The 21,211-nt window shown below is 36.8% G+C and overlaps 1 long non-coding RNA gene across 1 annotated transcript; it reads right to left on the bottom strand.

The window, feature by feature from the left end:
- Positions 1–16,590: 16,590 nt before the first annotated feature.
- LOC129916177 (uncharacterized) lies at positions 16,591–17,062 on the bottom strand. The gene is made up of 2 exons (XR_008772415.1): positions 16,773–17,062; positions 16,591–16,633 (listed from the first exon to the last, which is right to left on the bottom strand). It is a non-coding gene; the product is annotated as an uncharacterized LOC129916177 (long non-coding RNA).
- Between the last annotated feature and the right edge of the window lie 4,149 nt (positions 17,063–21,211).

Raw genomic sequence — 21,211 nt, 5'->3', positions numbered from 1 at the left:
TCAAAGCGTTCAGCTTCCACACTTTTCAAAAAAATTTCCCAATTTCATTGAAGAATCCTATCAGCTTGCCTTATATTTGGGTTATCTTTTTACATAAGTGAGAGAAGTGTAGGAAAAATGAAAAGATTTTTTGGACGGCATGACGGCCGCGCGCGGCCAAAAATTTCTCTCAAGCGGTTTAGCTTGCAGGAGCGTTCAAAGGTTCGGGGATTTTTCGAAAAAAAACAATTTACCCGAACTTTCAAACTGGATTTTCTCGGAATTTTGAAAAAAATCCAAAAACCCGATTATACCACTATCGGGTAGCTGAGAATATAAGCTTTCATATGGCACCACTCCCATGTCTCTAGGTCAAAGCGTTCAGCTTCCACACTTTTCAAAAAAATTTCCCAATTTCATTGAAGAATCCTATCAGCTTGCCTTATATTTGGGTTATCTTTTTACATAAGTGAGAGAAGTGTAGGAAAAATGAAAAGATTTTTTGGACGGCATGACGGCCGCGCGCGGCCAAAAATTTCTCTCAAGCGGTTTAGCTTGCAGGAGCGTTCAAAGGTTCGGGGATTTTTCGAAAAAAAACAATTTACCCGAACTTTCAAACTGGATTTTCTCGGAATTTTGAAAAAAATCCAAAAACCCGATTATACCACTATCGGGTAGCTGAGAATATAAGCTTTCATATGGCACCACTCCCATGTCTCTAGGTCAAAGCGTTCAGCTTCCACACTTTTCAAAAAAATTTCCCAATTTCATTGAAGAATCCTATCAGCTTGCCTTATATTTGGGTTATCTTTTTACATAAGTGAGAGAAGTGTAGGAAAAATGAAAAGATTTTTTGGACGGCATGACGGCCGCGCGCGGCCAAAAATTTCTCTCAAGCGGTTTAGCTTGCAGGAGCGTTCAAAGGTTCGGGGATTTTTCGAAAAAAAACAATTTACCCGAACTTTCAAACTGGATTTTCTCGGAATTTTGAAAAAAATCCAAAAACCCGATTATACCACTATCGGGTAGCTGAGAATATAAGCTTTCATATGGCACCACTCCCATGTCTCTAGGTCAAAGCGTTCAGCTTCCACACTTTTCAAAAAAATTTCCCAATTTCATTGAAGAATCCTATCAGCTTGCCTTATATTTGGGTTATCTTTTTACATAAGTGAGAGAAGTGTAGGAAAAATGAAAAGATTTTTTGGACGGCATGACGGCCGCGCGCGGCCAAAAATTTCTCTCAAGCGGTTTAGCTTGCAGGAGCGTTCAAAGGTTCGGGGATTTTTCGAAAAAAAACAATTTACCCGAACTTTCAAACTGGATTTTCTCGGAATTTTGAAAAAAATCCAAAAACCCGATTATACCACTATCGGGTAGCTGAGAATATAAGCTTTCATATGGCACCACTCCCATGTCTCTAGGTCAAAGCGTTCAGCTTCCACACTTTTCAAAAAAATTTCCCAATTTCATTGAAGAATCCTATCAGCTTGCCTTATATTTGGGTTATCTTTTTACATAAGTGAGAGAAGTGTAGGAAAAATGAAAAGATTTTTTGGACGGCATGACGGCCGCGCGCGGCCAAAAATTTCTCTCAAGCGGTTTAGCTTGCAGGAGCGTTCAAAGGTTCGGGGATTTTTCGAAAAAAAACAATTTACCCGAACTTTCAAACTGGATTTTCTCGGAATTTTGAAAAAAATCCAAAAACCCGATTATACCACTATCGGGTAGCTGAGAATATAAGCTTTCATATGGCACCACTCCCATGTCTCTAGGTCAAAGCGTTCAGCTTCCACACTTTTCAAAAAAATTTCCCAATTTCATTGAAGAATCCTATCAGCTTGCCTTATATTTGGGTTATCTTTTTACATAAGTGAGAGAAGTGTAGGAAAAATGAAAAGATTTTTTGGACGGCATGACGGCCGCGCGCGGCCAAAAATTTCTCTCAAGCGGTTTAGCTTGCAGGAGCGTTCAAAGGTTCGGGGATTTTTCGAAAAAAAACAATTTACCCGAACTTTCAAACTGGATTTTCTCGGAATTTTGAAAAAAATCCAAAAACCCGATTATACCACTATCGGGTAGCTGAGAATATAAGCTTTCATATGGCACCACTCCCATGTCTCTAGGTCAAAGCGTTCAGCTTCCACACTTTTCAAAAAAATTTCCCAATTTCATTGAAGAATCCTATCAGCTTGCCTTATATTTGGGTTATCTTTTTACATAAGTGAGAGAAGTGTAGGAAAAATGAAAAGATTTTTTGGACGGCATGACGGCCGCGCGCGGCCAAAAATTTCTCTCAAGCGGTTTAGCTTGCAGGAGCGTTCAAAGGTTCGGGGATTTTTCGAAAAAAAACAATTTACCCGAACTTTCAAACTGGATTTTCTCGGAATTTTGAAAAAAATCCAAAAACCCGATTATACCACTATCGGGTAGCTGAGAATATAAGCTTTCATATGGCACCACTCCCATGTCTCTAGGTCAAAGCGTTCAGCTTCCACACTTTTCAAAAAAATTTCCCAATTTCATTGAAGAATCCTATCAGCTTGCCTTATATTTGGGTTATCTTTTTACATAAGTGAGAGAAGTGTAGGAAAAATGAAAAGATTTTTTGGACGGCATGACGGCCGCGCGCGGCCAAAAATTTCTCTCAAGCGGTTTAGCTTGCAGGAGCGTTCAAAGGTTCGGGGATTTTTCGAAAAAAAACAATTTACCCGAACTTTCAAACTGGATTTTCTCGGAATTTTGAAAAAAATCCAAAAACCCGATTATACCACTATCGGGTAGCTGAGAATATAAGCTTTCATATGGCACCACTCCCATGTCTCTAGGTCAAAGCGTTCAGCTTCCACACTTTTCAAAAAAATTTCCCAATTTCATTGAAGAATCCTATCAGCTTGCCTTATATTTGGGTTATCTTTTTACATAAGTGAGAGAAGTGTAGGAAAAATGAAAAGATTTTTTGGACGGCATGACGGCCGCGCGCGGCCAAAAATTTCTCTCAAGCGGTTTAGCTTGCAGGAGCGTTCAAAGGTTCGGGGATTTTTCGAAAAAAAACAATTTACCCGAACTTTCAAACTGGATTTTCTCGGAATTTTGAAAAAAATCCAAAAACCCGATTATACCACTATCGGGTAGCTGAGAATATAAGCTTTCATATGGCACCACTCCCATGTCTCTAGGTCAAAGCGTTCAGCTTCCACACTTTTCAAAAAAATTTCCCAATTTCATTGAAGAATCCTATCAGCTTGCCTTATATTTGGGTTATCTTTTTACATAAGTGAGAGAAGTGTAGGAAAAATGAAAAGATTTTTTGGACGGCATGACGGCCGCGCGCGGCCAAAAATTTCTCTCAAGCGGTTTAGCTTGCAGGAGCGTTCAAAGGTTCGGGGATTTTTCGAAAAAAAACAATTTACCCGAACTTTCAAACTGGATTTTCTCGGAATTTTGAAAAAAATCCAAAAACCCGATTATACCACTATCGGGTAGCTGAGAATATAAGCTTTCATATGGCACCACTCCCATGTCTCTAGGTCAAAGCGTTCAGCTTCCACACTTTTCAAAAAAATTTCCCAATTTCATTGAAGAATCCTATCAGCTTGCCTTATATTTGGGTTATCTTTTTACATAAGTGAGAGAAGTGTAGGAAAAATGAAAAGATTTTTTGGACGGCATGACGGCCGCGCGCGGCCAAAAATTTCTCTCAAGCGGTTTAGCTTGCAGGAGCGTTCAAAGGTTCGGGGATTTTTCGAAAAAAAACAATTTACCCGAACTTTCAAACTGGATTTTCTCGGAATTTTGAAAAAAATCCAAAAACCCGATTATACCACTATCGGGTAGCTGAGAATATAAGCTTTCATATGGCACCACTCCCATGTCTCTAGGTCAAAGCGTTCAGCTTCCACACTTTTCAAAAAAATTTCCCAATTTCATTGAAGAATCCTATCAGCTTGCCTTATATTTGGGTTATCTTTTTACATAAGTGAGAGAAGTGTAGGAAAAATGAAAAGATTTTTTGGACGGCATGACGGCCGCGCGCGGCCAAAAATTTCTCTCAAGCGGTTTAGCTTGCAGGAGCGTTCAAAGGTTCGGGGATTTTTCGAAAAAAAACAATTTACCCGAACTTTCAAACTGGATTTTCTCGGAATTTTGAAAAAAATCCAAAAACCCGATTATACCACTATCGGGTAGCTGAGAATATAAGCTTTCATATGGCACCACTCCCATGTCTCTAGGTCAAAGCGTTCAGCTTCCACACTTTTCAAAAAAATTTCCCAATTTCATTGAAGAATCCTATCAGCTTGCCTTATATTTGGGTTATCTTTTTACATAAGTGAGAGAAGTGTAGGAAAAATGAAAAGATTTTTTGGACGGCATGACGGCCGCGCGCGGCCAAAAATTTCTCTCAAGCGGTTTAGCTTGCAGGAGCGTTCAAAGGTTCGGGGATTTTTCGAAAAAAAACAATTTACCCGAACTTTCAAACTGGATTTTCTCGGAATTTTGAAAAAAATCCAAAAACCCGATTATACCACTATCGGGTAGCTGAGAATATAAGCTTTCATATGGCACCACTCCCATGTCTCTAGGTCAAAGCGTTCAGCTTCCACACTTTTCAAAAAAATTTCCCAATTTCATTGAAGAATCCTATCAGCTTGCCTTATATTTGGGTTATCTTTTTACATAAGTGAGAGAAGTGTAGGAAAAATGAAAAGATTTTTTGGACGGCATGACGGCCGCGCGCGGCCAAAAATTTCTCTCAAGCGGTTTAGCTTGCAGGAGCGTTCAAAGGTTCGGGGATTTTTCGAAAAAAAACAATTTACCCGAACTTTCAAACTGGATTTTCTCGGAATTTTGAAAAAAATCCAAAAACCCGATTATACCACTATCGGGTAGCTGAGAATATAAGCTTTCATATGGCACCACTCCCATGTCTCTAGGTCAAAGCGTTCAGCTTCCACACTTTTCAAAAAAATTTCCCAATTTCATTGAAGAATCCTATCAGCTTGCCTTATATTTGGGTTATCTTTTTACATAAGTGAGAGAAGTGTAGGAAAAATGAAAAGATTTTTTGGACGGCATGACGGCCGCGCGCGGCCAAAAATTTCTCTCAAGCGGTTTAGCTTGCAGGAGCGTTCAAAGGTTCGGGGATTTTTCGAAAAAAAACAATTTACCCGAACTTTCAAACTGGATTTTCTCGGAATTTTGAAAAAAATCCAAAAACCCGATTATACCACTATCGGGTAGCTGAGAATATAAGCTTTCATATGGCACCACTCCCATGTCTCTAGGTCAAAGCGTTCAGCTTCCACACTTTTCAAAAAAATTTCCCAATTTCATTGAAGAATCCTATCAGCTTGCCTTATATTTGGGTTATCTTTTTACATAAGTGAGAGAAGTGTAGGAAAAATGAAAAGATTTTTTGGACGGCATGACGGCCGCGCGCGGCCAAAAATTTCTCTCAAGCGGTTTAGCTTGCAGGAGCGTTCAAAGGTTCGGGGATTTTTCGAAAAAAAACAATTTACCCGAACTTTCAAACTGGATTTTCTCGGAATTTTGAAAAAAATCCAAAAACCCGATTATACCACTATCGGGTAGCTGAGAATATAAGCTTTCATATGGCACCACTCCCATGTCTCTAGGTCAAAGCGTTCAGCTTCCACACTTTTCAAAAAAATTTCCCAATTTCATTGAAGAATCCTATCAGCTTGCCTTATATTTGGGTTATCTTTTTACATAAGTGAGAGAAGTGTAGGAAAAATGAAAAGATTTTTTGGACGGCATGACGGCCGCGCGCGGCCAAAAATTTCTCTCAAGCGGTTTAGCTTGCAGGAGCGTTCAAAGGTTCGGGGATTTTTCGAAAAAAAACAATTTACCCGAACTTTCAAACTGGATTTTCTCGGAATTTTGAAAAAAATCCAAAAACCCGATTATACCACTATCGGGTAGCTGAGAATATAAGCTTTCATATGGCACCACTCCCATGTCTCTAGGTCAAAGCGTTCAGCTTCCACACTTTTCAAAAAAATTTCCCAATTTCATTGAAGAATCCTATCAGCTTGCCTTATATTTGGGTTATCTTTTTACATAAGTGAGAGAAGTGTAGGAAAAATGAAAAGATTTTTTGGACGGCATGACGGCCGCGCGCGGCCAAAAATTTCTCTCAAGCGGTTTAGCTTGCAGGAGCGTTCAAAGGTTCGGGGATTTTTCGAAAAAAAACAATTTACCCGAACTTTCAAACTGGATTTTCTCGGAATTTTGAAAAAAATCCAAAAACCCGATTATACCACTATCGGGTAGCTGAGAATATAAGCTTTCATATGGCACCACTCCCATGTCTCTAGGTCAAAGCGTTCAGCTTCCACACTTTTCAAAAAAATTTCCCAATTTCATTGAAGAATCCTATCAGCTTGCCTTATATTTGGGTTATCTTTTTACATAAGTGAGAGAAGTGTAGGAAAAATGAAAAGATTTTTTGGACGGCATGACGGCCGCGCGCGGCCAAAAATTTCTCTCAAGCGGTTTAGCTTGCAGGAGCGTTCAAAGGTTCGGGGATTTTTCGAAAAAAAACAATTTACCCGAACTTTCAAACTGGATTTTCTCGGAATTTTGAAAAAAATCCAAAAACCCGATTATACCACTATCGGGTAGCTGAGAATATAAGCTTTCATATGGCACCACTCCCATGTCTCTAGGTCAAAGCGTTCAGCTTCCACACTTTTCAAAAAAATTTCCCAATTTCATTGAAGAATCCTATCAGCTTGCCTTATATTTGGGTTATCTTTTTACATAAGTGAGAGAAGTGTAGGAAAAATGAAAAGATTTTTTGGACGGCATGACGGCCGCGCGCGGCCAAAAATTTCTCTCAAGCGGTTTAGCTTGCAGGAGCGTTCAAAGGTTCGGGGATTTTTCGAAAAAAAACAATTTACCCGAACTTTCAAACTGGATTTTCTCGGAATTTTGAAAAAAATCCAAAAACCCGATTATACCACTATCGGGTAGCTGAGAATATAAGCTTTCATATGGCACCACTCCCATGTCTCTAGGTCAAAGCGTTCAGCTTCCACACTTTTCAAAAAAATTTCCCAATTTCATTGAAGAATCCTATCAGCTTGCCTTATATTTGGGTTATCTTTTTACATAAGTGAGAGAAGTGTAGGAAAAATGAAAAGATTTTTTGGACGGCATGACGGCCGCGCGCGGCCAAAAATTTCTCTCAAGCGGTTTAGCTTGCAGGAGCGTTCAAAGGTTCGGGGATTTTTCGAAAAAAAACAATTTACCCGAACTTTCAAACTGGATTTTCTCGGAATTTTGAAAAAAATCCAAAAACCCGATTATACCACTATCGGGTAGCTGAGAATATAAGCTTTCATATGGCACCACTCCCATGTCTCTAGGTCAAAGCGTTCAGCTTCCACACTTTTCAAAAAAATTTCCCAATTTCATTGAAGAATCCTATCAGCTTGCCTTATATTTGGGTTATCTTTTTACATAAGTGAGAGAAGTGTAGGAAAAATGAAAAGATTTTTTGGACGGCATGACGGCCGCGCGCGGCCAAAAATTTCTCTCAAGCGGTTTAGCTTGCAGGAGCGTTCAAAGGTTCGGGGATTTTTCGAAAAAAAACAATTTACCCGAACTTTCAAACTGGATTTTCTCGGAATTTTGAAAAAAATCCAAAAACCCGATTATACCACTATCGGGTAGCTGAGAATATAAGCTTTCATATGGCACCACTCCCATGTCTCTAGGTCAAAGCGTTCAGCTTCCACACTTTTCAAAAAAATTTCCCAATTTCATTGAAGAATCCTATCAGCTTGCCTTATATTTGGGTTATCTTTTTACATAAGTGAGAGAAGTGTAGGAAAAATGAAAAGATTTTTTGGACGGCATGACGGCCGCGCGCGGCCAAAAATTTCTCTCAAGCGGTTTAGCTTGCAGGAGCGTTCAAAGGTTCGGGGATTTTTCGAAAAAAAACAATTTACCCGAACTTTCAAACTGGATTTTCTCGGAATTTTGAAAAAAATCCAAAAACCCGATTATACCACTATCGGGTAGCTGAGAATATAAGCTTTCATATGGCACCACTCCCATGTCTCTAGGTCAAAGCGTTCAGCTTCCACACTTTTCAAAAAAATTTCCCAATTTCATTGAAGAATCCTATCAGCTTGCCTTATATTTGGGTTATCTTTTTACATAAGTGAGAGAAGTGTAGGAAAAATGAAAAGATTTTTTGGACGGCATGACGGCCGCGCGCGGCCAAAAATTTCTCTCAAGCGGTTTAGCTTGCAGGAGCGTTCAAAGGTTCGGGGATTTTTCGAAAAAAAACAATTTACCCGAACTTTCAAACTGGATTTTCTCGGAATTTTGAAAAAAATCCAAAAACCCGATTATACCACTATCGGGTAGCTGAGAATATAAGCTTTCATATGGCACCACTCCCATGTCTCTAGGTCAAAGCGTTCAGCTTCCACACTTTTCAAAAAAATTTCCCAATTTCATTGAAGAATCCTATCAGCTTGCCTTATATTTGGGTTATCTTTTTACATAAGTGAGAGAAGTGTAGGAAAAATGAAAAGATTTTTTGGACGGCATGACGGCCGCGCGCGGCCAAAAATTTCTCTCAAGCGGTTTAGCTTGCAGGAGCGTTCAAAGGTTCGGGGATTTTTCGAAAAAAAACAATTTACCCGAACTTTCAAACTGGATTTTCTCGGAATTTTGAAAAAAATCCAAAAACCCGATTATACCACTATCGGGTAGCTGAGAATATAAGCTTTCATATGGCACCACTCCCATGTCTCTAGGTCAAAGCGTTCAGCTTCCACACTTTTCAAAAAAATTTCCCAATTTCATTGAAGAATCCTATCAGCTTGCCTTATATTTGGGTTATCTTTTTACATAAGTGAGAGAAGTGTAGGAAAAATGAAAAGATTTTTTGGACGGCATGACGGCCGCGCGCGGCCAAAAATTTCTCTCAAGCGGTTTAGCTTGCAGGAGCGTTCAAAGGTTCGGGGATTTTTCGAAAAAAAACAATTTACCCGAACTTTCAAACTGGATTTTCTCGGAATTTTGAAAAAAATCCAAAAACCCGATTATACCACTATCGGGTAGCTGAGAATATAAGCTTTCATATGGCACCACTCCCATGTCTCTAGGTCAAAGCGTTCAGCTTCCACACTTTTCAAAAAAATTTCCCAATTTCATTGAAGAATCCTATCAGCTTGCCTTATATTTGGGTTATCTTTTTACATAAGTGAGAGAAGTGTAGGAAAAATGAAAAGATTTTTTGGACGGCATGACGGCCGCGCGCGGCCAAAAATTTCTCTCAAGCGGTTTAGCTTGCAGGAGCGTTCAAAGGTTCGGGGATTTTTCGAAAAAAAACAATTTACCCGAACTTTCAAACTGGATTTTCTCGGAATTTTGAAAAAAATCCAAAAACCCGATTATACCACTATCGGGTAGCTGAGAATATAAGCTTTCATATGGCACCACTCCCATGTCTCTAGGTCAAAGCGTTCAGCTTCCACACTTTTCAAAAAAATTTCCCAATTTCATTGAAGAATCCTATCAGCTTGCCTTATATTTGGGTTATCTTTTTACATAAGTGAGAGAAGTGTAGGAAAAATGAAAAGATTTTTTGGACGGCATGACGGCCGCGCGCGGCCAAAAATTTCTCTCAAGCGGTTTAGCTTGCAGGAGCGTTCAAAGGTTCGGGGATTTTTCGAAAAAAAACAATTTACCCGAACTTTCAAACTGGATTTTCTCGGAATTTTGAAAAAAATCCAAAAACCCGATTATACCACTATCGGGTAGCTGAGAATATAAGCTTTCATATGGCACCACTCCCATGTCTCTAGGTCAAAGCGTTCAGCTTCCACACTTTTCAAAAAAATTTCCCAATTTCATTGAAGAATCCTATCAGCTTGCCTTATATTTGGGTTATCTTTTTACATAAGTGAGAGAAGTGTAGGAAAAATGAAAAGATTTTTTGGACGGCATGACGGCCGCGCGCGGCCAAAAATTTCTCTCAAGCGGTTTAGCTTGCAGGAGCGTTCAAAGGTTCGGGGATTTTTCGAAAAAAAACAATTTACCCGAACTTTCAAACTGGATTTTCTCGGAATTTTGAAAAAAATCCAAAAACCCGATTATACCACTATCGGGTAGCTGAGAATATAAGCTTTCATATGGCACCACTCCCATGTCTCTAGGTCAAAGCGTTCAGCTTCCACACTTTTCAAAAAAATTTCCCAATTTCATTGAAGAATCCTATCAGCTTGCCTTATATTTGGGTTATCTTTTTACATAAGTGAGAGAAGTGTAGGAAAAATGAAAAGATTTTTTGGACGGCATGACGGCCGCGCGCGGCCAAAAATTTCTCTCAAGCGGTTTAGCTTGCAGGAGCGTTCAAAGGTTCGGGGATTTTTCGAAAAAAAACAATTTACCCGAACTTTCAAACTGGATTTTCTCGGAATTTTGAAAAAAATCCAAAAACCCGATTATACCACTATCGGGTAGCTGAGAATATAAGCTTTCATATGGCACCACTCCCATGTCTCTAGGTCAAAGCGTTCAGCTTCCACACTTTTCAAAAAAATTTCCCAATTTCATTGAAGAATCCTATCAGCTTGCCTTATATTTGGGTTATCTTTTTACATAAGTGAGAGAAGTGTAGGAAAAATGAAAAGATTTTTTGGACGGCATGACGGCCGCGCGCGGCCAAAAATTTCTCTCAAGCGGTTTAGCTTGCAGGAGCGTTCAAAGGTTCGGGGATTTTTCGAAAAAAAACAATTTACCCGAACTTTCAAACTGGATTTTCTCGGAATTTTGAAAAAAATCCAAAAACCCGATTATACCACTATCGGGTAGCTGAGAATATAAGCTTTCATATGGCACCACTCCCATGTCTCTAGGTCAAAGCGTTCAGCTTCCACACTTTTCAAAAAAATTTCCCAATTTCATTGAAGAATCCTATCAGCTTGCCTTATATTTGGGTTATCTTTTTACATAAGTGAGAGAAGTGTAGGAAAAATGAAAAGATTTTTTGGACGGCATGACGGCCGCGCGCGGCCAAAAATTTCTCTCAAGCGGTTTAGCTTGCAGGAGCGTTCAAAGGTTCGGGGATTTTTCGAAAAAAAACAATTTACCCGAACTTTCAAACTGGATTTTCTCGGAATTTTGAAAAAAATCCAAAAACCCGATTATACCACTATCGGGTAGCTGAGAATATAAGCTTTCATATGGCACCACTCCCATGTCTCTAGGTCAAAGCGTTCAGCTTCCACACTTTTCAAAAAAATTTCCCAATTTCATTGAAGAATCCTATCAGCTTGCCTTATATTTGGGTTATCTTTTTACATAAGTGAGAGAAGTGTAGGAAAAATGAAAAGATTTTTTGGACGGCATGACGGCCGCGCGCGGCCAAAAATTTCTCTCAAGCGGTTTAGCTTGCAGGAGCGTTCAAAGGTTCGGGGATTTTTCGAAAAAAAACAATTTACCCGAACTTTCAAACTGGATTTTCTCGGAATTTTGAAAAAAATCCAAAAACCCGATTATACCACTATCGGGTAGCTGAGAATATAAGCTTTCATATGGCACCACTCCCATGTCTCTAGGTCAAAGCGTTCAGCTTCCACACTTTTCAAAAAAATTTCCCAATTTCATTGAAGAATCCTATCAGCTTGCCTTATATTTGGGTTATCTTTTTACATAAGTGAGAGAAGTGTAGGAAAAATGAAAAGATTTTTTGGACGGCATGACGGCCGCGCGCGGCCAAAAATTTCTCTCAAGCGGTTTAGCTTGCAGGAGCGTTCAAAGGTTCGGGGATTTTTCGAAAAAAAACAATTTACCCGAACTTTCAAACTGGATTTTCTCGGAATTTTGAAAAAAATCCAAAAACCCGATTATACCACTATCGGGTAGCTGAGAATATAAGCTTTCATATGGCACCACTCCCATGTCTCTAGGTCAAAGCGTTCAGCTTCCACACTTTTCAAAAAAATTTCCCAATTTCATTGAAGAATCCTATCAGCTTGCCTTATATTTGGGTTATCTTTTTACATAAGTGAGAGAAGTGTAGGAAAAATGAAAAGATTTTTTGGACGGCATGACGGCCGCGCGCGGCCAAAAATTTCTCTCAAGCGGTTTAGCTTGCAGGAGCGTTCAAAGGTTCGGGGATTTTTCGAAAAAAAACAATTTACCCGAACTTTCAAACTGGATTTTCTCGGAATTTTGAAAAAAATCCAAAAACCCGATTATACCACTATCGGGTAGCTGAGAATATAAGCTTTCATATGGCACCACTCCCATGTCTCTAGGTCAAAGCGTTCAGCTTCCACACTTTTCAAAAAAATTTCCCAATTTCATTGAAGAATCCTATCAGCTTGCCTTATATTTGGGTTATCTTTTTACATAAGTGAGAGAAGTGTAGGAAAAATGAAAAGATTTTTTGGACGGCATGACGGCCGCGCGCGGCCAAAAATTTCTCTCAAGCGGTTTAGCTTGCAGGAGCGTTCAAAGGTTCGGGGATTTTTCGAAAAAAAACAATTTACCCGAACTTTCAAACTGGATTTTCTCGGAATTTTGAAAAAAATCCAAAAACCCGATTATACCACTATCGGGTAGCTGAGAATATAAGCTTTCATATGGCACCACTCCCATGTCTCTAGGTCAAAGCGTTCAGCTTCCACACTTTTCAAAAAAATTTCCCAATTTCATTGAAGAATCCTATCAGCTTGCCTTATATTTGGGTTATCTTTTTACATAAGTGAGAGAAGTGTAGGAAAAATGAAAAGATTTTTTGGACGGCATGACGGCCGCGCGCGGCCAAAAATTTCTCTCAAGCGGTTTAGCTTGCAGGAGCGTTCAAAGGTTCGGGGATTTTTCGAAAAAAAACAATTTACCCGAACTTTCAAACTGGATTTTCTCGGAATTTTGAAAAAAATCCAAAAACCCGATTATACCACTATCGGGTAGCTGAGAATATAAGCTTTCATATGGCACCACTCCCATGTCTCTAGGTCAAAGCGTTCAGCTTCCACACTTTTCAAAAAAATTTCCCAATTTCATTGAAGAATCCTATCAGCTTGCCTTATATTTGGGTTATCTTTTTACATAAGTGAGAGAAGTGTAGGAAAAATGAAAAGATTTTTTGGACGGCATGACGGCCGCGCGCGGCCAAAAATTTCTCTCAAGCGGTTTAGCTTGCAGGAGCGTTCAAAGGTTCGGGGATTTTTCGAAAAAAAACAATTTACCCGAACTTTCAAACTGGATTTTCTCGGAATTTTGAAAAAAATCCAAAAACCCGATTATACCACTATCGGGTAGCTGAGAATATAAGCTTTCATATGGCACCACTCCCATGTCTCTAGGTCAAAGCGTTCAGCTTCCACACTTTTCAAAAAAATTTCCCAATTTCATTGAAGAATCCTATCAGCTTGCCTTATATTTGGGTTATCTTTTTACATAAGTGAGAGAAGTGTAGGAAAAATGAAAAGATTTTTTGGACGGCATGACGGCCGCGCGCGGCCAAAAATTTCTCTCAAGCGGTTTAGCTTGCAGGAGCGTTCAAAGGTTCGGGGATTTTTCGAAAAAAAACAATTTACCCGAACTTTCAAACTGGATTTTCTCGGAATTTTGAAAAAAATCCAAAAACCCGATTATACCACTATCGGGTAGCTGAGAATATAAGCTTTCATATGGCACCACTCCCATGTCTCTAGGTCAAAGCGTTCAGCTTCCACACTTTTCAAAAAAATTTCCCAATTTCATTGAAGAATCCTATCAGCTTGCCTTATATTTGGGTTATCTTTTTACATAAGTGAGAGAAGTGTAGGAAAAATGAAAAGATTTTTTGGACGGCATGACGGCCGCGCGCGGCCAAAAATTTCTCTCAAGCGGTTTAGCTTGCAGGAGCGTTCAAAGGTTCGGGGATTTTTCGAAAAAAAACAATTTACCCGAACTTTCAAACTGGATTTTCTCGGAATTTTGAAAAAAATCCAAAAACCCGATTATACCACTATCGGGTAGCTGAGAATATAAGCTTTCATATGGCACCACTCCCATGTCTCTAGGTCAAAGCGTTCAGCTTCCACACTTTTCAAAAAAATTTCCCAATTTCATTGAAGAATCCTATCAGCTTGCCTTATATTTGGGTTATCTTTTTACATAAGTGAGAGAAGTGTAGGAAAAATGAAAAGATTTTTTGGACGGCATGACGGCCGCGCGCGGCCAAAAATTTCTCTCAAGCGGTTTAGCTTGCAGGAGCGTTCAAAGGTTCGGGGATTTTTCGAAAAAAAACAATTTACCCGAACTTTCAAACTGGATTTTCTCGGAATTTTGAAAAAAATCCAAAAACCCGATTATACCACTATCGGGTAGCTGAGAATATAAGCTTTCATATGGCACCACTCCCATGTCTCTAGGTCAAAGCGTTCAGCTTCCACACTTTTCAAAAAAATTTCCCAATTTCATTGAAGAATCCTATCAGCTTGCCTTATATTTGGGTTATCTTTTTACATAAGTGAGAGAAGTGTAGGAAAAATGAAAAGATTTTTTGGACGGCATGACGGCCGCGCGCGGCCAAAAATTTCTCTCAAGCGGTTTAGCTTGCAGGAGCGTTCAAAGGTTCGGGGATTTTTCGAAAAAAAACAATTTACCCGAACTTTCAAACTGGATTTTCTCGGAATTTTGAAAAAAATCCAAAAACCCGATTATACCACTATCGGGTAGCTGAGAATATAAGCTTTCATATGGCACCACTCCCATGTCTCTAGGTCAAAGCGTTCAGCTTCCACACTTTTCAAAAAAATTTCCCAATTTCATTGAAGAATCCTATCAGCTTGCCTTATATTTGGGTTATCTTTTTACATAAGTGAGAGAAGTGTAGGAAAAATGAAAAGATTTTTTGGACGGCATGACGGCCGCGCGCGGCCAAAAATTTCTCTCAAGCGGTTTAGCTTGCAGGAGCGTTCAAAGGTTCGGGGATTTTTCGAAAAAAAACAATTTACCCGAACTTTCAAACTGGATTTTCTCGGAATTTTGAAAAAAATCCAAAAACCCGATTATACCACTATCGGGTAGCTGAGAATATAAGCTTTCATATGGCACCACTCCCATGTCTCTAGGTCAAAGCGTTCAGCTTCCACACTTTTCAAAAAAATTTCCCAATTTCATTGAAGAATCCTATCAGCTTGCCTTATATTTGGGTTATCTTTTTACATAAGTGAGAGAAGTGTAGGAAAAATGAAAAGATTTTTTGGACGGCATGACGGCCGCGCGCGGCCAAAAATTTCTCTCAAGCGGTTTAGCTTGCAGGAGCGTTCAAAGGTTCGGGGATTTTTCGAAAAAAAACAATTTACCCGAACTTTCAAACTGGATTTTCTCGGAATTTTGAAAAAAATCCAAAAACCCGATTATACCACTATCGGGTAGCTGAGAATATAAGCTTTCATATGGCACCACTCCCATGTCTCTAGGTCAAAGCGTTCAGCTTCCACACTTTTCAAAAAAATTTCCCAATTTCATTGAAGAATCCTATCAGCTTGCCTTATATTTGGGTTATCTTTTTACATAAGTGAGAGAAGTGTAGGAAAAATGAAAAGATTTTTTGGACGGCATGACGGCCGCGCGCGGCCAAAAATTTCTCTCAAGCGGTTTAGCTTGCAGGAGCGTTCAAAGGTTCGGGGATTTTTCGAAAAAAAACAATTTACCCGAACTTTCAAACTGGATTTTCTCGGAATTTTGAAAAAAATCCAAAAACCCGATTATACCACTATCGGGTAGCTGAGAATATAAGCTTTCATATGGCACCACTCCCATGTCTCTAGGTCAAAGCGTTCAGCTTCCACACTTTTCAAAAAAATTTCCCAATTTCATTGAAGAATCCTATCAGCTTGCCTTATATTTGGGTTATCTTTTTACATAAGTGAGAGAAGTGTAGGAAAAATGAAAAGATTTTTTGGACGGCATGACGGCCGCGCGCGGCCGTCATGCCGTCCAAAAAATCTTTTCATTTTTCCTACATTTCTCTCGCTCCGCCCTCCTTCCTCGCTCCTCTCTCCCCTATTTCTCCTACTTTCCCCTATTACCCTACTTCCCTAACTTCCACCCCTGTCGTGTGACTAACCACACCTTCCACCCACCTGTCGTGTGACTACCACACCTTCCACCCTTCACCAGTCGCCACTTTACTTTGGAACTATTTTTATTTCATAGCCCACTGCAGGATTCGAACCTGCTATCGTGAGTTGCCGACCAACAACTATATCCACTACACCATACTCATTGTTATGAATTATGTTGCGGATTTTGATCATTTTCTAAATTTAGTGGTGGCAATTAGTAGAAATATTTAAAATTTTAAATGGCTGGTTAATATGAATAATAAAGTTCAAGAACGTAGCTTTTGACGGCAAAAAATTTCTCTTCGGTGGCCGAGCGTGTCTGGATGCCTGGATTCGGCGTCGGGGGTCCGGGGTTCGATTCCTGGTTCTGATGCTAATTTTTTTTTTTTTTTTTGTAAATTTTATTAGTCCCGCATACGACCAAATTATTTATTTTTAACTTACTCCTGATTTTTAATCGTCAATTAGACCATCAGAAGAATAAATTTCATGATAAAAACACTTTTATTCATAGGAATTATTTATTCATAGGAAAATTGGCTCTTAGGCCCAATTTATTCACTCTCCATTATTTTTAAAGGCTCCATTAAAAATTATAAAACTGTCAAATCGCATACAAATTTTAAAATTTCCCTTTTTTAATGGTGACTTTAAATTTAATGGAGTGTGAATAAATTGGACCTTAGTGTACGTATTTTATTTTATTTTTAATGAATGCATTTGATATTTTTGTTTTATTTATTATTTTAATGTTGCGAGCCATCGTCTCGCACGACACATTTATTTATTTTTCAAATTTCAATAAAAAAATTAATTATGGAATAGCTTCTATTCATTTCTGTCCATTTTAAAGTAAAAATGTTGCGAGCAATCGTCAGGTGAAACTTCAACTCTTTTCAGTGAATTAATCCTTTCGGTTTTTAATCATGAATTAATTGAGTAAATGTCCAATGCAGGGTCCACAAGAAATCGCTCATTTCCTAATTGTTAAAAAATGAAATAAGATATAAGTTATTGTATCTACAAGTTTATTTATATCCTAATGTGCCTACCTACTCGGAAGTTGATATGGTAGCTCATCGATTTCATCTACATGGAAACCAAGTGGAGAAATTACTGCTTCATAAAAGAATTACCGTGGTGGTGACGCAATAGCCATATGCAGCTCGGGAGTGAAACACTTGCTACTTATTATACGACATGCAAGTTCGCATTACTCCTAGGCGAATGTCACCTTGAAACAAGGAAATATAAATTTTCATTTATTTGTTTTAATTAAGTTTTTTCAACTTATTACCTACCACCTTTTTCTGTGGCAATCCAATCAGACATGGTAGCCATAAATAATGTTGAGTTTTTGACGTCAGCTTATCTATTTATTTTAATTACAGTTTAATTGCTTTTTTGTAAAGTCTTTTCCAAGGAATAGGCAATAATCTATTCACAAATTTTAATTAATACGCAACACAAACCAATAATTAGAAAAATAAAGAATGTATTGATGGTTCCATTCAATGGGAGTGTTTTTTTTTTTTTCTTGCAAAAACAAAACTTAACGAAGAAAAAAACATCTGTCTACTGTCAATACAAAAAGTAGAAAGTAGTTCTGTTTACATGGAAGAACACGTCGGACATCTTGGGTTGACAGAACTGATTTACACGAACAACAAGTTTGAAAACCACGTTTGAGCAAATATTTGAATTGATTGATTGAAATTATTGCATAGTTTTATGAACCAGGTAATATTTTAAGCAAGAAAAAATGTTTTGAACACCATCAAACTTGTTTTAATTGTAATAGAACACAAGCAAGTCTTTAACACAAGTCTTTAAATGTAAGCCATCTTTAGCCGTCAAACCTTGCTTTACAGCATGTTGTTCAGTGTAAACATTCGTTCAAATCTAACACGAAGAAGCTGTTACCTTCATCTGTCAAAGAGACTATTTCCCGGCAAATCTTTTCTGTGAAACTATTTATCAACAATTTTCAAGCAATTTCAATTACAAATGCAGATCTAGTTCTAATTCATTTAATTTTAAACGCCAAAAATTGTGTAAGATGTTAGAAACAAGTAAAGGATTAAAATATGCACAAAATGAATGATGTCCAGGAATTATTTTAACCTAGTTTTCATTAGATGATTTGACAAAAAAGATGAAGAGTGCCATCTAAACGACTCCAATTGTCTTCAACAAACTTTGGATGTGAGCTTGTAGTTTTTGAGAAAAATTGTGGAAGCATTGGAGAAGAAGAATACGAAGCGGCTCTCCAGGAATTTTCTTCAACAAGTCTTAGGACATCAACCTGGCAAACAGAATCTGAATTCTATAATTTCTGAAAAGCGATGCTTTTAAGAAAGTCGTACAAATTCCATTAAATGTTTATTTATTTTCCGTTTATTTTTTAAAAACAATAAAAAAGAAAAAAATAAGAGAACAAAAAAAAATTCTTTCACCCGGAATCGAACCTAGGACGAAAAGATTTAATTATACCAAGAATAACGCATCTCAACCCACTCGACCACTGTAAAGAAAATTTTGCCAGATATAAATACGAGTTTCGACCATTATATATATATTTATATACAATATGACTGTATAATAAATGTTTCGATCACGAAGGTTTACTTTACAACTGTTATTTAAAATTTTTCTGCCAGCAAGAATTGTAAGAAAACATAGGTACTTACCAGTTTCTAATTAGCTTCTATAAATTCGCACAATAAGACAATCAAAGCCCAGTTATTCTTTAAGTTCCGAAGTTAAAAGAAAAGCGTTTAAAAAAAAAACTTTTAAAAGTAACAGACAAAAAGTATAATTCAGCAAAGCCAATTTTCTCGACGGTTACGTTTTACATTTTTATTTAAATTTTATTTCAGTATTGAGAACAATAGGTACTTGATTAAATAAAAATAAATGCGAAAACAATGACTAGAAAAAAAAAATTTTTTTCAGCAAGACTCGAACCTAGGAGTAAACAAATTTGGGTTATCAATTTTTTTAATAATAATTTTTAGCTGCGTTCCTTTGGAAATATTTATCTACTGCTTAGTAATTAGAGCTGCTTTGAACTACTTTTTCAATAGAACAAAAGTAATTCAAAGTAATTTTAAGTACTAAGCAGTAGATAAATATTCCCAAAGGAAAGCAGCTAAAAATTATTATCAAACAAAAATTGATGACCCAAATTTGTTTACACCCGGGTTCGAGTCTTGCTGAAATTTTTTTTTTCTAGCCATTGTTTTCGCATTTTTTCTCGCAATAATTTTTATTTAATCAAGTACTGTTCTCAATAATGAAATAAAATTTAAGTAAAAATATAAAACCCGACCGTCGAAAAAATTGGCTTTTAAATAAGAAATACAGGTACAAGAAAAACAAGTTGATCGTTACGAATTCAAATCTGGTATGTGCGAAATATAATCATTCATAGGAAATATAATCATTCAAAATAAATAAAACAAATTCCAGTTAACTAAGACATATTATATAATCATGTGAAATCTTACACCATTTTACTTAGTACGTATTTTTTATATTTATTTTGTTGTAGTGGTTTAACATTATCACAATTGAAAAAAAAACAGTCTCAGAATTATTTTATTTATGTAATCCTCTTTAAATATACATGTTCCTACTTACTTATATTTCATTAATATACCTTACGTTACATCCATATTTTTATCTCTTCATTTTATGTTTTTATTATGTTAGTAATTTGAATGCAAAACAACTCTGATTTCTGATTTCATTAAGATATGCTTATAATGTATGTTTTCGCATTATTAGTTACATGAAAAGAAGAGTAGATAAAACATACATACATATTAATTACACTTTAACAATGACAGCAAAAATTGAGTTAATAAATTTACAATATCCATTTCCTAAACCAAAGTGTTTTGGTACGTTAACAAAAAATCCTTTTCATTGATATTCATTCTTGAGTTGCAGAATGACCAAATTAAGAAGCATTTAAAAATAAAAAAAACAGTAACTCCTTGGTGTACAGAGAATTTTTGGCTTGTGAGATAAATTAATGAGCTTTTTTTTAATAACAATTCTAAACAATTTTATCTCAACAAATAAGGCACAAATTTGTACTCTAGAAAAAATTAGTTTTCGTTTAATTTGATATTCGAAAAAAAATTTTTCCTTTTCATTTATGTCTTGCGATTTGAGGAAAGGATAATTGTTTTTGCTGTTTTTTTTTTAACAATCGAGTTAAGGACGTATGACTTTAATGTCTTGTACTTTGGCTAAGGGATTGTCGTGTTATATGATATTATTTAAAATGAACAAAATAAATTAGTTTGAAATTTTAATTCAAGAAATAAATAAAGGCCCTGCCAGTATTAGTTTTTTTAAGCATTTGGCAAAAGAAAATTTAGGTCGATGATAGTACCCTACACATAAAATATGTTCCCGTAAACTGCTTTAGTAGCAATAATATAAATTTACAGAACGCTTTTGTGAGAAGTGTTCTTACAATTTTACTATTGAAAATTTTAAGAGATATGTTATTTAATAATATTAAATTACATACACTATTACATAGGCAATTTTGACTTTTATATATCTGTATATTACATTGTTAAACTCGACACATAGTTATCAAACTTCTTATTAAATATTTGTTTAATTTTTTTTTAACAATATAAGATGTGCTTTTTACTATCCATTACTTAATTTATAATGATAGAAAATACATTTATTTTCGTTCTTTCTTTTTTTATTATTATTATTATATCTGTCATTAATTTTAAACATTTGATGGCGTTAATTAATTTATTTTAACGGTATAGTTACTTGACTTCTGTTTACTGAGAACATAAACTTAAAATTAATAGGTTCAGGGTTAAAAATTACAAATGAGTAGGTACTGAGTAGTAAATTTATTCTCCTGATATAATAATTTAAGTTGTCTTACCAACATAAAAAAGTGTATGAAATATGACAAACATCAGTAAATATCTTTAAGGACTATGATGTGAAATAAATAAAAATTGGAAAAACAACTGCATCTATAGATTTGGCATTAGGGTTATGTTCAAAACATTTAAAAACTGTTGTGCTCACAAACATGAATTAAATATTGTTTTTTTATTCTTCAACATGAA

This window comes from Episyrphus balteatus, chromosome 3 (assembly GCF_945859705.1).
Source record: "Episyrphus balteatus chromosome 3, idEpiBalt1.1, whole genome shotgun sequence".
Classification (NCBI taxonomy): Eukaryota; Metazoa; Arthropoda; class Insecta; order Diptera; family Syrphidae; genus Episyrphus; species Episyrphus balteatus.
This window is presented reverse-complemented; position numbering and strand designations above follow the sequence as displayed.